Source organism: Seriola lalandi, unplaced genomic scaffold, assembly GCF_002814215.2.
Source record: "Seriola lalandi dorsalis isolate HSWRI2012SDOR001 ecotype SW California unplaced genomic scaffold, Sedor1 jcf7180002054971, whole genome shotgun sequence".
Lineage (NCBI taxonomy): Eukaryota > Metazoa > Chordata > Actinopteri > Carangiformes > Carangidae > Seriola > Seriola lalandi.
Window position 1 is genome coordinate 1,199,142 of NW_019525522.1, and position 16,273 is coordinate 1,215,414.

Here is a 16,273-nt window from a genome sequence, read left to right on the forward strand (position 1 = left end):
GCATCATTACTGTCATTATCACAGTCTCATATTATTAAACCATTAGCAGACATTATCACCATTATACACATAGTTACACACATTGTCTCTCTCCGACTCAGAGTTGCATTCCTCTGCACCTGTGTGTGTTAGAGTGTGTGAGCGTGTGAGCGTGAGAGAGATGGAGGACTTGCTGTTGTTCCTTTCGCTCTGTAGTCTACATGGTCAAGGACACAGTTGAATCTGTCTGATATGTAGGGACTCATCATCCCCCTTCACAGGAAGGAAGCTCACTTCAAACTCTTCATGTATTGTTGTTCCTGATAGAGTACGGACATGAGGAAAAAAGTTATCTTTTCTTAACTAAAAAGACGGAAAGGGCTGTCGATGAGAGACAAATATGGAGAGATCCCTCTTCATGTCTTTGAACTGAGATAGTTGCTGAAGAACAACGCAGGGCTCCATCTTCACTCTGATAACCAGAGGGAGGGAACCTGACGAACATTTCTATGGTATGATGTTTCTGTCTGTAACACACAGCTCCTGGGACAAGCAGATGTTGTCCTCCAACTTGTAAACACTCCCCCAACAGCTCTCACAATTGTTAAAAACTTTATGGGAATGTTAATAATAAATACATTACCAGAATTTTTCTAAACATTTTTTTCCTCAGTGACTTACCCAACAGAGCTATTTTTAGCTGGGAACCACACAACTGCACAATTCATTCTACATCCTAGTTGTCATGTGACAAATCTCATTGCGACGTACTCTGCCCTTCTTTCAAACAAGACACAGTTTAAGTCACAGTCTTTATCTTCTATTTACATCAGATTGACTTCTTGAACTGCTGAAATCAACACAGCTATTATGCTAAATAGAAATATTAATGGTTATGTCTGTCATTGAATATTTTAACCCACAAAATCAGACTCAGATTTTTTTGGCATGTTTGTATAATCAGTGGTTTTGACGAGAATCTAAAATACAAATCCGTGGGTTTGAACAATGCTGAGTCACGCAACATTAGTTTTTAGCGATGGACCCACCGCTGGGTGCTTCACAGTCCAAGCGTAAGACACAAGGATTTATTTAAAGTCGGTCAAACTGAATTACACAGAAGTGAGAAACCATGAAGAGCCTTGAACATCAGACACAATAGAGTAACCTGGAACCAACAAATCAAATTCAGGCTTACTCTTTGTGTCTGTTATATAAATATCTGACTGCCATCATGTGAAAGCCTTGTAACTCCAATTTTGCTGACTTTCATGTTTTCTTCACATAAAGGATTACACGGTGATTCATGCGTTAACGAAATTCTCTGAACTCTTAAGAGGCTTAAGAAAACCTTTGAAACCTGCCAGGAGAGGGGCAACAGACATGAAGCTAAAAACATGACTGTTTTTTATAAGTCTGAATCTTTGAAAAAGAAAATGTGAAAAGCTATTTCTAAACAAATCTCCGCAGGTATGGCAGGCCTGATGATATGGATTACGGGAGAAAATAAAGAAATCATTCACTGACAGACAGTCCAGATCAGGGCTGTCTGCTAATGTTGGCCAATGATTCATAATAAACCGGACACTACAGGGTTAAATATAACCATTGACATAAATCAGCTGAGGCTGAGCAGCACCAGCTGTGAATGTTTCCCTCTGACAGAAGACAAGTCGAAGGAGGTGTTTCTTTTGGCTGCAAATCTGACACTCGTGTTATTCCGCAGCTCCTCAAAAAATGATCTGCAATATGAACTTTTACACTGAAATTCTGATTATTTCAAAGCCTCGTTTTCCAGGTGGACTGGGTGGTGTTTGTATTGTAATTGTCAGGCTATGAATAACTGTGAGAATGTGGAGGATGTTTTTGTGTGTGATCTTAACAAATGTGAAGAGATGTACAAGTCAGGTCAAAGTCAAAGATTCATTTTGCCAAGTAAGACCATCATTTCAATGGTAACAAACACGACCAACTCCCACTGGTTTTCCTGCAGAACTCTTGAACTCTGAAAACAGAGAGATCAACAGGAGGGAAGAGCCAGTTTATTCAGTGGTCTCGTGCAACGTTAACCCTTATCGCACATGTATACACACACACACATGTACACACACACACACACACACACACAGGATAATTAGGATAATGAAATAATTAAATCTCTTTTTCAGTAATTGAGTTTCACAATAAAAGACTCCACACAGCAAATAAAAAGCAAAAACACAGAATAAGTAAAAACAGTTTGCAAATCCTCTTCATCTTCACCACGATTCCCCAGATCAACACCACCCATCCTGCTCTGCCCCCACCCTGCCTAACATTGCAACACACTCACAGACATTCACAGACACTCACATACAGTGTTGCAACCTTGCAGCTGTCTGGATGTTTTCTGATCTTCCATTGGACCAAAGCCTTGAAGTCGTAATGTGTGTACCAGATTTATGTTTGGTTGTGACTCTGTGCGTCTGATTCTCAAATCTCATACAGGTCATCCAGGAGTTTGCTTTCACTCACCCTCACATATTTGAGCACTGGAATTTGGGGGAAAAAAATGAAAATGCACTAAGCAAATCAGGATGAATTCACCCAACCCTGAGGAAACTGCCTTTTTGAAAGGGCAGGATCAACCATATTCCCCATCCACATTTACCTCACCAACCGTGAAAACAGGTTGGCCAAGGACGGCTTCATCTGACGACTGCACTTAGTTCTGCTCTTCCTGTTTTGGCTCAGTTGCTGCAATCAATTCTCCCTGGCAATAAGGACGTCAGGCACCGCCAGCTTCCTGAAATGGCTGGTATGCGCTCTTTTCACAGCAGTGGGTCTTCATTCAAGGATTTCCTAAATAGGTGCTCTGCTGTGAGATGTAACATCATTACAACTCATCCCTCTGGACATTGATGTCCGTTTAACCGCCTGGCTGTAAAGATAATTTCCTCCGTTCTCACCAAGGTGGAATGCTGCACCGCCTTTGTCCGTGTTGGGAAGTTGGCATCACTGACAACAGCCTCCTGTCCTGAAGTTGAGGCAGTGAAGGGGGAGCAGCCTCTGGCCTCTGTGGGTGAACACATTTTAAAACATATTTTGTCCCCAACGATCACCTGGGAGGAGAGGCAGTTCTCCTCTCCTGCTCAGCATCCTTGGTTCCTTGTAAGCCGAGGGCAAACATGTAGACAGTTCCATCAAAGGTCACAGGCAGTTAAGTAGAAATCTTCATGAACCATTTGATGTCACAAAGCTGAATGCTAATCCCCTGGTAAAATACATCTAGGAGCCCCCCCAAAAAACAGGGACTTGAAGCCTCTCAGGTAAAGGATACTCACACAAAAATTATGAATTGTGCATAGACCATTTTGCATGCTTTAGGCTATGGAAATATTAAGACTGGTCCAGCTGGATGATCTGTTTACCATAGAAAACCTGAAAGATACTTACTTCCATGCAGATATTGGAAATTCTTTACATCTTGTAGCTTATGAATACAATAAATAACAGATAAATGTTTCATACACGTCCTTAAGTCCAGCTCGCCCTCTTCTATCAGTCGGATATAGCTGGCCAGGCTCTTAGTGCCCAGACACAGCAGAGGGAAAATCCCTGGGGAGGATAATCGCTCATGTTTTGACTCTATGGAATTACAGAATCAGAATAATTACGGTAAATAGGTGGATGTTGGACTTCACAGGAGTATAGCCACATCAGGCCTCTGGAAGTGAAAGCAGCATGACTTCAAACCGTGGATGAGAGGTAAACTACTGGACCGTAGTGGCTTATCGATGAGCATTCAAGTATTACTCATGTAAAACCCCATTGAAAGCGCACGTCGGTCTGTTCCATCTCAATTCCAGTATTTCGCAGAATGTGGGCCGTCACGTCAAGTCTACACACGCACGCTACGTGATCTGTTCTCCTCTCGCACTTCTCCTCTCTGCAGGAGACATTCACACGTGGCAGAGCGCTGTGTAACGCAAAACTGGAAAGCACTAAAACAAGAAGATGAATTGATGGGCATGGTGCCCGGTGCAGAGTGAGCTCGCAGGGATCAGATCCTGAGAGCAACAGGTTGGTGCATGTGGGGTTATCGGATGCTCTGGTGTTGAGTGTTGGTTCGGTTGACATGTTCCGATGAATGCGAAAGATGATTTTGATTTGAAAAGCTGTGCCAGGAAAGAGCAATCGCACCGCTTCCTGTGTGCTCCTATTTACAGCCTGCGAAGAAAGGACTTCTGAACCAGCCATCTGCATGAATAATCTTTTGTCTTGTAGAGTTTGGAAACAGATACGGCTTCAGCATTTTCTACTCAGACATGAGAAGTATTTATTTCACAGACTAGTTTTGTTCTGTTTGGGTCTTTACTCTTGGAAGAGATGTGTGCAACATGTGGATAAACCAGTGTTTGGCACTGACTGGACCTGCACTTTTTTTTTTTTTGGAAGGGATTGATTTCCTAAGTATGTGATGACATGCATAGGTCTCCTGTTGGGTTCATGCTAAATATTCAGAAAATCTGATAGTGTAAGTGACACTAAGTCACCAATATGATGCTCCGAAAGTGCTTGTCTGGTTTTCAGAAAACTACGCACACCCACAGCTTTCCAGTATCGGATTAGGGAAAGCTGTGTCCAACCATTTCTATAACTTTCTGAAACCAACATTTTGACATGTCCACTTCACGTCATGTCTGGCTAGCTGTGAGGAGCTCAGGGTTTGAACATCTCTTCTAAGCTTGGTGAACAACCAAGTGCAAGACCATGAGTGACTTCAAGGAGTGCCTTCACCTGTCCCACTTCTCCATGATGGCCAGTTTATCACTCCACCTTTCTGTTGGTGTACAAATAATTATAAAAAAGTGAAGAAAAAAAAAGAAGTGTTAGCTATTAGGGCTGGGTTGAAATAATCGCTCCATAAAATCTATAGATTGATCTTTTACCACATTCCTTTTACAGTCTCCTGTGGATGTGTGACGCTGTAACCCTGTTAGTCTGGCGTGTAAACCCTTCTGGTCACGTGAGAGACTCAGACATGGCAGACCTGGCTCCGCTGAAGGCCCAGGTACAGGCGGATGTGTGCTCGCATTTCAGATTTAAAAAACTCTGAAGACTGTGAGGAGCTGGACAAAAGCAAAGCCATACACAAGATGTGCAAGAAGAAGCTGCGTGTATCTGTCGGTTCACGCTGTAGCTCCGGGGAACGTTGAGGTGTGTGTCTTAAACTGTTTGTCACGTTACATTAAAAAGTGCCTTAAGGTCACTACTTTGGGTTTCATGTGAACATTAATTTTTTCCTAATGCAACAGGTGAAAGGTTCAATTTACAGCATCAGTTATCTGAGAATCTCATTCATATCCAAGCAAAATCGTTATTGTGACTGAAATATCTCTGAGTCGATCTTGAATCAAATCAAAACGAATTGGGAATCGCATTGAATTGAACCTTGTGAGTCGGCGGGTTTGTATTCAGGTTGATGAAGTGTATGATGGTTTCAGTGATATTCAGGAAAATTAGCTTTTCTAAACTCTATACGACACAAGTTTTACAAATATTAAACCTTTATGATTTTTAAAATTCATAATGTAAAAAGTCATTACTGTCCTGTTTGCAGTAAAAGGTTTTAAATGGCGAATGTCTGAAGGGAAATGGTTTTTGGCCCACTGTGTTGCACTGTGGCTGGCTACTGGGACAACATGATAGCAAGGCTTACTGGCTGCATCATATCCAACTCCTTAACACTGCTATAAATATCATTCTACATTACATAGTTAATGGCTGCTGGCATTGATAAGTAACAGAAGTTTTGAAGTTAATTGTGGGTGTATGAGAATTCCTGGATGTAACTTTACTCCTCAATCCTGACAGGATTTCCAGGAGAGGATGGAGACGCCAGATTTGAAAATTTACATAATGTAATCCATAACATATGAGATAGCTGTTTTGTATTATAGTAAACTCATCTCCTTATACTCTACCTTGTGCAAGCTGTTCATGCTTATACATTGGTGTGTAGCCAATCAGTTGACATTAGCCAGGCTTGACATTTTAAGCCCTGAGTCAGAGCCACACAGCTTAACGCTGTTAAGATTGAAAATTATTAAGATCCCTCCTGAGGCAACAGAGCTGTGATAGAGAGCATCACAGACCCAGAGTTACAAGATGTGGCAATCACACTGGGAAGGGTTCCAGCCCGAACCCCTACAGACAATGTATAAATAAGTAGATGGATGGACCAATCGTTCTGTTGTTGGATTTAACGCTGATCTTTGGAAAATCGGGGCCGACAACCAACAGGATTAGTTGACCAAAAGATTGTCATAATCCTGCCTAAGAAAACACCATTAACATACTAATAATTTTCCCCGTCTCGCTGCCTCCCTGTTTACTCTTGTAGTTGGCAGCAGGCAGGACTCTGGAGTGCTGCAGAGGAAACCTTTGCATAGACTTTCAGATGCATAGGTATTGTTTGGGCAGTTTCCAACAAATGGCTATTGGAATTTATCATTTAATATACACATGTAAGCCTCCAATGCTGTGACTGACGGAGGCTCAGGATCCAGTGCGCATAAAACTAATGATTATTTAGATTACTCAGTCCTTGGGGATTTTCTCAACAATATGACCTAAACAGTTTGTGATGAATATGTTGCTCTGATGAATGATGAGATATCTGTGCCACATGTTTACCAGGAAACTATAGTTTAGGATAATTGGATAATATAGGAAATTGGAGCAGAGCAATATGTCATAGCGATCTGTCCCCTGGCTCAGGGTGCAGTATATTAGTGTGTATGAAGTATATACTGTATATGTGTGTGTGTATGTGCTGGCATGTTTCACTTTTGTTGGCTACACCATACTACTGTTGAATAGTAGGACTTACCTTTGGGATTATTACGAAAGCGGCTGGAAAAGAATTTGCATTCCCATTCTCCCTGTGTGCGCTTTCCACACTTGTCTGGGATCATTTCAAAACTCCCTTCACAGTTGAGGGATGGTGCCGGGCGCTGGCTCCGCATTGAGTGATGCGTGGGGGAATGTGATCTCACATTGTTTGGAGGCTTTCTTTTTTTTTTTTTTGACAGGTTTTCCCCATAGCAGCTCAGTGATAACCCCAAAGACACTTTTCCTTCCAACACACGAACAGCAAACATACACACGGCTTCATAATCTGCTCCACACTGTGACAATTCCCACCCGCCCTGCCTGCTCTCACCCTGGGAACAGGAACAGTGACTCCCAGATGACATCAACAACTGGGAAAACTGCTGCACATATCCGGTTTATTGTTGGCCAAGCAACGTTTGTAAAGAACACAATGTTAGTGTCAGGGCAAAGGGTCTTTTTCCCTGTTTAGCAACATTATGAAAGTAAGAGACAGTTAGTGTCAGAGTCAGGATAGGTGGGTACATCCTCTCCGCTAAGGCCCTGCGCAGGCAACTATGACAGCGGGTCATATGTTGTTCAGTTGTTCACAGCTTGAATATATTTTAAAAATGTTTTACCAAACCTGAAAATGAAATGTGACCTTCCATATATCTTGGCTCATGTGTTCTGCTTATCTGAGTATTTTATTTTAAGTCAATCTTTCAGTGAATGTGGTTTACACAGGGATATCTTTATCTGACAAGTAATCTCCACATTTTTTAGCACTTACCCAAAGAGTCAGAGGTCAGTTGTTGCTGACACAGGGGGAGTAAGGGAGAGACTGACAGACTGGAAATGGAAAAGACTCCAGAGTGAAACAGAAAAGCAGAGGCACAGATGTGTCACCCAGTACTCCTGTGAGCAGACAGCGAGCTAGTGCAGGTGCTATAAGCATTTCTGTCTGGTTTAGTGTCTGCTGTATTCCCCTAGCTGAAGATTTCATGTTGACCCACAGCTGTACTGAAGAAAAGAGTAAAAAAAAAAAAAAAAACTGAACAAAAAAACCAACATCTCGACAAAAAAATCCTCATATACTTATTTTTATTTTGCTTCCAGCTCAAGGAACCCAGAGACCTGTATCATGAGCGCAGTCTGTCCCTCTCACGCTCCTGTTTGTTTTCAAGCTGCTGTCTGAAAATAAATTTGTCAGTGGGGCCTGTTCTGTCCATCCATCTTCTGTCAATGTTCTCTGCGGTTTTGGGGGTTTTTTCATGTGTTATGGAAAATCTGACAATCTGAAAATTTAAAAGCTGTTTTTTTATAATCAAACCCTGCTGAGACAGCCTATTTGGAAATACTGAACAATTAATGACTTCACTAAATTAACCCATACATCCCAAACACTCTCACTGATTTAGGAGCATTATGGTATTTTGTTGATTAGATTTAGAGTAGATGATTGGATTAATATCCTGTGTGGTGGGATATGTATTACTGAGAAGAGCAGTCACTAATTTCTCCACTCAAAAGGAAATTCCAGCATTTTCAAACCCGGATCTTTTCCTCATGGTTTTGGACTTCGTCACAAATGGGTCATCATGTTAACTTTGCACTCAACAACTTCATTGTAGAGATTTGAGAAACGTGACTCCGGAAAAACAGCATACCTCAGGGCAAGCAGCATGAGCCTCCTAAAACTTTCCAAATAAAGTGAAATTTTATGACTCCTAGTCTAAACAAAAGTAAACACAGAAAGTAACTTGGTGGATTAACAATCAGTCAGCTGATGAAGTGTAACCCCTGGTAACCCCCTGGTTAATAACTGGAGACCTCCCTGTGTAATTTAATATACATGAAATGTGCAGAAAGTTTTCGGCTTGTTCTGTTTGCTTTTCTTATACTATCGGGCAGAACACAGCTAATTCAGTTTGTAATGCTGGAAAAAATCCAAATAGTAATTGATAGAAAATTTAAAAGAAAACGCAATTGTAATTGGCAGATACAAATCAAATTGTGAGACACTGGCAGTCCCTCTGCTTTGTCCATATTTACAGCAGTGAAAGGATACAGATATACTGCAGGATAATTACAGACAAAGATAAAATAAGATACGCCTTTATTGATCCCCAGAGAGGAAATTTAGATTATGGGTTAAATTTAAAGTATTTGGTGCCAATTTTGGAGCAGTATTAAACATGCCTCTAACACACATTTACTGTGCCGACAGCAGGTGGGGCTTATGGAAAATATGTTCATTTTATTTTGTGAATGTGACGTGTTAAACGTGACACCCTGTAAATTTGGATGTATTTTGATTGGCTGTCAGTGTTTCTACCCTTCATCAAATCGCTCTAAAAGTGATCCCAACTACATTGTTCGCCACTGTCGTTGTCGTTATAGTTGTAGTGTGGAATCCGCCATCCACATGAGTTAGAACAACTTTTAAAACAATATATTTATCTTCATAGTGATCGTTCCCCAACATTCACATGTTTGTTTTGTTATATTTGTTATTCAGTTTGGGCTCATCAGCATATGGAGTATTTTACATTTAGTTTTATTGGTTTTGATGTATGTTGGATGTTTGAACTAGTTTCATATGATTTGCTGGATTTTGCTTTGCATGTTGTTTGAACTGGGCATAATGGTAATAAGAAACAGCTGTGATGCACAGCCAGACCACGCCCACAGCTCAGATATATCCCTTATATACCCATAAGAGGTTTTTGGACAGGACAGCGTGCCTTTTAAAATCCTGATGTGAGATAGTTGCGGAGGGGGAGAGAAAACAGACATGAGTGTATCCAGAGAGAGGAGAGCTTCACACACAATAGAGCTTTAACTGCAGAGTTGAAGCTCCATTGAAAAGAGTCTGCTGGCAGAAGACGAGGCAGTAGAGGGGAAATAAGGTGTGATGAGCCAGATGGACGCAGAAAGACTTGGTTCACTGCCCACTATAAACTGAAGTAATGGGAAGTAGCCAAGCAGACCAAACCTGTGAACATGTGTGTGAGTCTCTGCTTGTGTGTAACCGTGACTGATGGTGCTTTCTTCTTCTCCGCAGCAGTCTCAGTGAGGAGGGGCAGCGGAACCGTGTAGTGAGGGCAAGACGCAGAGGAAACGATCTCAGAGAAGCCAAAAAGGACAACAGTGGCTGTCTTTTATTTTTAGCTTAAAGGCATTTTTTTTATGCTGTGGTATTTTAGCGGTTCTAATAAATTATTTGAAGCTCTCGCGTGGTGTTTCATTTTTTTAACAGTAGGCTACTTGTTCGTTGTGGGTAAAATATGAAACTCACACTATTGTGTGACAACAACATTAAGGAAGTTAAAGACAGAAGAAAGAGTAGGACTTCTCCTTTTGGCACACATTTAGCCACGCCGCCCCCAATACACACCCTCTGCTGACAGCAGGCAGTCACCACTCTGTATCATACAGAATGAATGAATGTAGTCTGCTTTTCAGTAATGAGAGGAGGCAAAATAGAAGTTCCCAAGATGTAGCAAAAGTTATTAAAGTATTAAGTCACTAAGTGTTACTTCATATTACAAAGTGAAGCGAAACAGCTGCTGTGGAATAGACAGATATGAAAAATGAATGGATAAACCTGAATAAATGTGTGTAGAAATGTGATGAATGGAGATGCTTCCACACAGGTGCACTGCTCGGTGCAGTGGGGGGCATTTTGCTGGCATGGTTTGTCTCCTCAACAAAAGTCACTACAAAAGTTGTTCTGAGTGATCACCTTTATCCTACGATGAATCAATTCTTTCCACAGGAAGTGGTCTCTTCCAGGAAGACGTTTCCCCCGCCACAGGGCACAAGGAACCCATGAATAGATTGAAGAGTATGAAAATTATGTGAAACATATGTTGTGGCCTTCACAGTCACCAGATCTCAACCCAACATATTCACGGGAGATTGTGAGCATTGAAGCTGTTCTGGTCGCTCGTGGTGGCCCAACACCTTACTAAGATATTTTATGTTAGTTTTTTTTTTTTTTTTAAATTTGTTACCCGTCTGTAATTAAAGAACAACAGGGCCCAATCACAAACGATGTATCTGTCTACTGTTGATGTGGTGCTATCAAAGGGTGAAATCAAATGCTGTCCTAAATCATAACCTCCACTTCAGGTACCTAAAGTTTGACTCCATTTTACCTGCTGCGCCATGAAAAATACTGGAATTTTCCTTCAACTAGTTTGTCTGTTTGTAGGAAATACTCTTTGACTTCTTTGACCTTCCACAGGAAGGTCACATTACAGTTTTTTTCAATTGCTAACAAGCATTGGTCAAAACTGAAGTCACATTGTCAAAACTCTTCACACAGTCAGCAAAACAGAAGTCTATGTGGAGCCAACTGTGAATCACTTTTCATTGCTTTCACACAAAATGCATTCAGTGATCACATTTACCAAAATTCATGAACTCCTTTCTCAGTCAGAGTCCGCCACCTGAAAAACACATTTTTCAAATGCTAACACACTTTGTTCAAAACAGTTAAAAACACAATCAAAACAGAATGATGGAAAAAAAAAATTCTGCTGCAGCCACATTGAAATCTATAGAAAATAATATTCAGATATCAACAATAAAATGAAACAATAATAATTCCAAACACAGCTGAGTGCAGTTTGCAGCTGAAGACCTGCCCAGGTGACCTGTGTTCGGCCTCATTACTGTAGCGAGCAGATTAAAGGGGATGGCTTCTGAATGTTTCTTTTGGAAATATGGATCAAAGAGGACAGGGTGATGGAGAGAGAAGAGTGGCAGGGAGAGGGAGGAGAGGAAGGAGAGGAAGACCTAGAGCTGTGGTGTCTGATGAGAAAAGGGCCACAGTTATTGACCATGTGGTGAATCATGGACTCTCTTTGAGAGAGGCCGGGTTAAACGTGCAGCCAAACATGCGGCGTTCAACAGTTGCATCAATATTGAGAATTTTCTGGCAAAACAACAGGTGAGACATGCATCCTCAACTATTGTACCACATTTTACCTTACAGTACACTATGTTTATATTTTACATCTACTGACATTTTTGAAATATATTCCTCTCTGGGTCGCCTCCTGCAGGAGGGAGAGGCCCAATTTTTTCAGATGCCCAGGAAACTGCTCACTTTGATGTGGTCATTGCAAACAATGCCATAAAACTGAGAGAAATTCAGGACAGAGTGCTGGCAGACAGTGTTACTCTTGCCAATGTGAACAGGGTCAACACAACAATTGCCAGAGTCCTTGAAAAACATAAAATAAGGATGAAGCAGTTGTACACAGGACCATTTGAAAGAAATGGAGAATGTGTGAAAGAACTCCGTCATCAATCTGTCCAGGTAAGATGTCTGTTCAATAACTAAACAGAATACATGCATAGCTATGCACAAAGTGCTGTACTAAAACTGTGGATTTACTTTTAGACAGTTATGGAGATGGAGGCCAGACCAACTCCACATATAATCATCTTTGTTGATGAAGCCAGATTCAACCTGGCTAAAACACTTTGGGCAGCGGGCAACTGTGTGTGTCCCAGGTCAGAGAGGAGCAAACATTACAATGTGTGCAGCCCTCTCCAATCATTTTTGCTTTTGTACAAACCTCTCATTGGCCCCTACAATACAGAGAGGCTCATTTCTTTCTTGCATGACCTCCATGATCAACTTAGTAGAGGAGAGAGGTCAAAGGGCAAGAAACACAGCATTTGTTTCTGTGTGGGATAATGTGGCGTTCCACCACTCTGTTGCAGTCACTGACTGGTTTGCTGCACATCCCAGGATGTCTGTCCTTTTCTTGCCTCCATACTTGCCCTTCCTGAACCCCATAGGAGAGTTTTTCTGCGCTTGGAGGTTGAAGGTTTATGACCACTCTCCACATGACCAGCTGTCCTCGCTGGATGCCATGAATGCAGGGTGTGGAGATATTTCTCCTGAAGCCTGCCAGGGTTGGATCAGACAATCTAAAAGATTCTTCCCAAGGTGCATTGCCAGAGAAGACATAAGATGTGATGTTGACGAAAACATGTGGCCATATGCAGAAGAGAGGGAGGGAATATGTTATACATGAAGTACTGTAAATCACTATTCAAAGATATAGAAAACATGAATGTAACTGAAGCAAATTGCTGCATTACTGATTCGTTCTTGTGACAATATACAATACAATAATTGAGTACACTCAATAAAGTGCAAAGATCTTATTCTATAATAAAAAACTGATTTATCTGAAAAAAAAATCATTCAAACTTTAAAGATAAAATGTCTTTTATGTAATGTTCTCTGTTCTCTTGGTATTTTGTAGTTCAGTGTGCTAAGAGTGACAGTGTTTGCTTCCTGAGTGAGACTTGTTGCCGGTGTTGTGGATGAATGAGCTGATTTTGAGACATATATGATGTGTTCTGTTGGCGAGAAAGAGTTTTGGAGGTGAGATGAACTGTTTAGCTGAGATGCATGTTTGTAACGCAGAATGTGTGAAGAGTCTTGAAAAAGTAGTTTCAGTATTGACCAATACTTGTTAGCAATTGAAAAAAAACTGTAAGCTATCAGGACAGACGATCTAACCACATACATGGGGCAGATGTCTTGCTCAAGGACATTTTTAGCAGATGCTTACAAAGTTGAAGATGTTAATCCTGTACTGGAGAGATGGTGTGTCTGACTGCAGGGCAACCCTGGCGTGTAAATGCGTGTGCGTTGTGTGTGTGTGTGTGTGTGTGTGTGTGTGTGTGTGTGTGTGTGTGTGTGGCCAACAGCTAAGATTATTGTGAATTTGTCAGCCCACAAGTCATCTGTCTGCTGTGGCTACTAGTTTGTTGACAGTGCTTTTGTATACACATGCAAATCTGCTGGTCATTTATGTAACAGAGGGACTCACCGGCTGTCTCCTAATGAAGCTCTCATGTCCTCCATTACTGGCTGGCAGACAGTGTAATTGGGGACACAAAGCTGCCAGTTGTTTTTGTTCAGATAAGTATACTCGTACATTTGCAGCAAAGACATTTCACAGTGACTGTTCCCTTTATATTGTAAAACAAGGGGGTTCTAGACCCCCACCAATGAAAATCAAGTTTTTAACCTTGTTAACATGTCCATATGCTGGTTTTTATATTATAAAAGACATATCATGAACAAAATAAGCAGTCAACATGACTGTGTATTTTAACCTTTGAACTGCACTGTCCCAAAGACAGATTCAGACAGCCAGGATTTCCGACATCACAAACCTAAGGAACAGCGTTTGCATTAGCGCAACCTCTAACGCCGCTCCAGCCACTGCCCAGCCTCAAGCTAACAAGCTAACAAACAGCATAAACAACTGAAAGATGCAAGCGATGCTTCGTTCTGATATGTTGGGCAGTTGCTGATTTTGGTGGACAACAGGCCCCCTGTCTGAGTCTGGGTTTGACTGAGGCTCAAGCATGTGGTTGAATGTCTCGAATGTTTCCGCTAATGCTCTTTATCCGTCTCTTTCACCGGTCTCCGAAATCTTCACCGGTCAACCTAGCGCAAGTAGCGCTGGTGGAGGTGGTGAGGAAGTGCTTCCAGTCCAGTTTGCTTTATATGTGCAGAAACCATGTTAAACAATATATGATTCATAGCAGAGTATTTTTTCATAGCTTAAAACGTGTCTGGGGATGAACTTGGAAGGAAAAGGTGGAAAGATGGTTGTATAAGAAATTAATCTGTAAATTTCAGCTGAGTCTGATGCAAACTCGTGATTTACGTGGTTCCACATTTACCCAGAGACTATACAAAAATTTGTTGTGACATCCTAATGTGACGTTGGAGCATCGATATTTGCACAGACTCTGAGCTTGTGCAATGTCTGCTATTTATTGCAAACTTTGCATCTGAATTTGCAGTATGTGTCAGTATGTTGGTCTCTGACAACAAAGCCTTTTCAAATCTCCAACCTTGTTGGCTTCCAATACAACATCCTGTCAGAATTTATGTTCTTGCCTCCACCATGGATGCTGTGGTGGGGTGGTTTTGGCTTTGCTAAACCCAGCTGGACATCTGCTTTACATTTATCTTTACTCCACTGCAATGACAAGAGGTCTGTGAAATAGTGTATCACATCATCACCATAATCAGGGACGGAAGAGAAGGAGGAGAGAGTGTAAAACTTGGAAAGGGTATTTGAGTTGAGGAGTTGCTTTGCCATGCTTCAAATGCCTACTTCACACAGGGCTTTACAATTGATGTAGAAAATGGATTTGTGGTCAATAAAAAACATTAATTATAGCCCTTTATGTCTCAAGTGTGTCTCATATCTCATCATATCGTCAGCTCTTGTTCTTCCCATGAGTTTGCACCAACAACCAACTTCTAAAAAGGCATCACTGCTGAATGACTTTATGAATCAAGATGTCATCAAACATTCAGACTCAGTGTCTCCAGTCTGTGACAAATACTCAACGTCAGCAAATCTGATAGTTTTCATGTATAAAGTTGCATCTGAACTCTATAAAACCTTGCAATCGTGACAAGTTCCTCCTAAACTGAATGATTTTTGGGGGAAATAGAATTTAATTATGAAAGAAATATCTACAGATGTCAAAAGTCAGCATGAGGTTAAAAGCCTCATCATGCGTTTTTATGGTATGTTACTGATTACAAGCCCTGTTACAACCATAGGAATAGCTACTTGTCCTATGTTGTAGCAGCAACTGTTTCAGTTAAGTACATATTAATCACCAATTATACAGAACTTAGCACATAAAAAGGAAACGACTGAAAATGACTGATTCACTATGACCATACTCTCTGTTTCAGTGTTGATGCGATTAATAACGGTAGTGGGGCAAGAGGAACTGTCACCTAATTAAAAGCTGCATCAATGGCCCATTGATGAAGATTTGGGGTCAGTGAGGGGCACATGCGGAACCATGCCAACATCATGATTTGAGCCCTCTTCAGTCAACTCAAATCTGGAGGGGAGGCTTCCTGTACACTCACTGGGGATAACAAGTGGCCCATTGTGTGAGTCTGAGTGCGTGATTGTGTGTGTGTGTTTGTGATGGTGGAAGTGGAGGGTCGAGGACAACCCTGATGAGGAGACTGTGACCAGGTGTCATGTGATGGGTGGAAGCAAACACAATGGCCACTTGAAGAAGAAAGTAAACAACATTAACCCCTGTTGGTGTTCTCCTCTGCATCCAGCTCGCTGCACTGACCCCTCACCCACCCACACACAGTCACACAGCCCCACATGAGCTTTCTACAGCCATATGATGACCCACTACTACTCCAGACCTGCGGTGTTTACGTTTTGTTTAAATCCTCTGAAGAATGTAGGACTCCACCCTGTCACTCCAGAAAGCAGGATTACCATCGTTTAAATCTTAAAAGACTTTTAAGAGTTTAAAAACCATGGCATGTAGGCTATTGTTTACTCATAAATCATCTGTGTACAAACATCCCTGAAACACCTTTCTTTTTAGAACT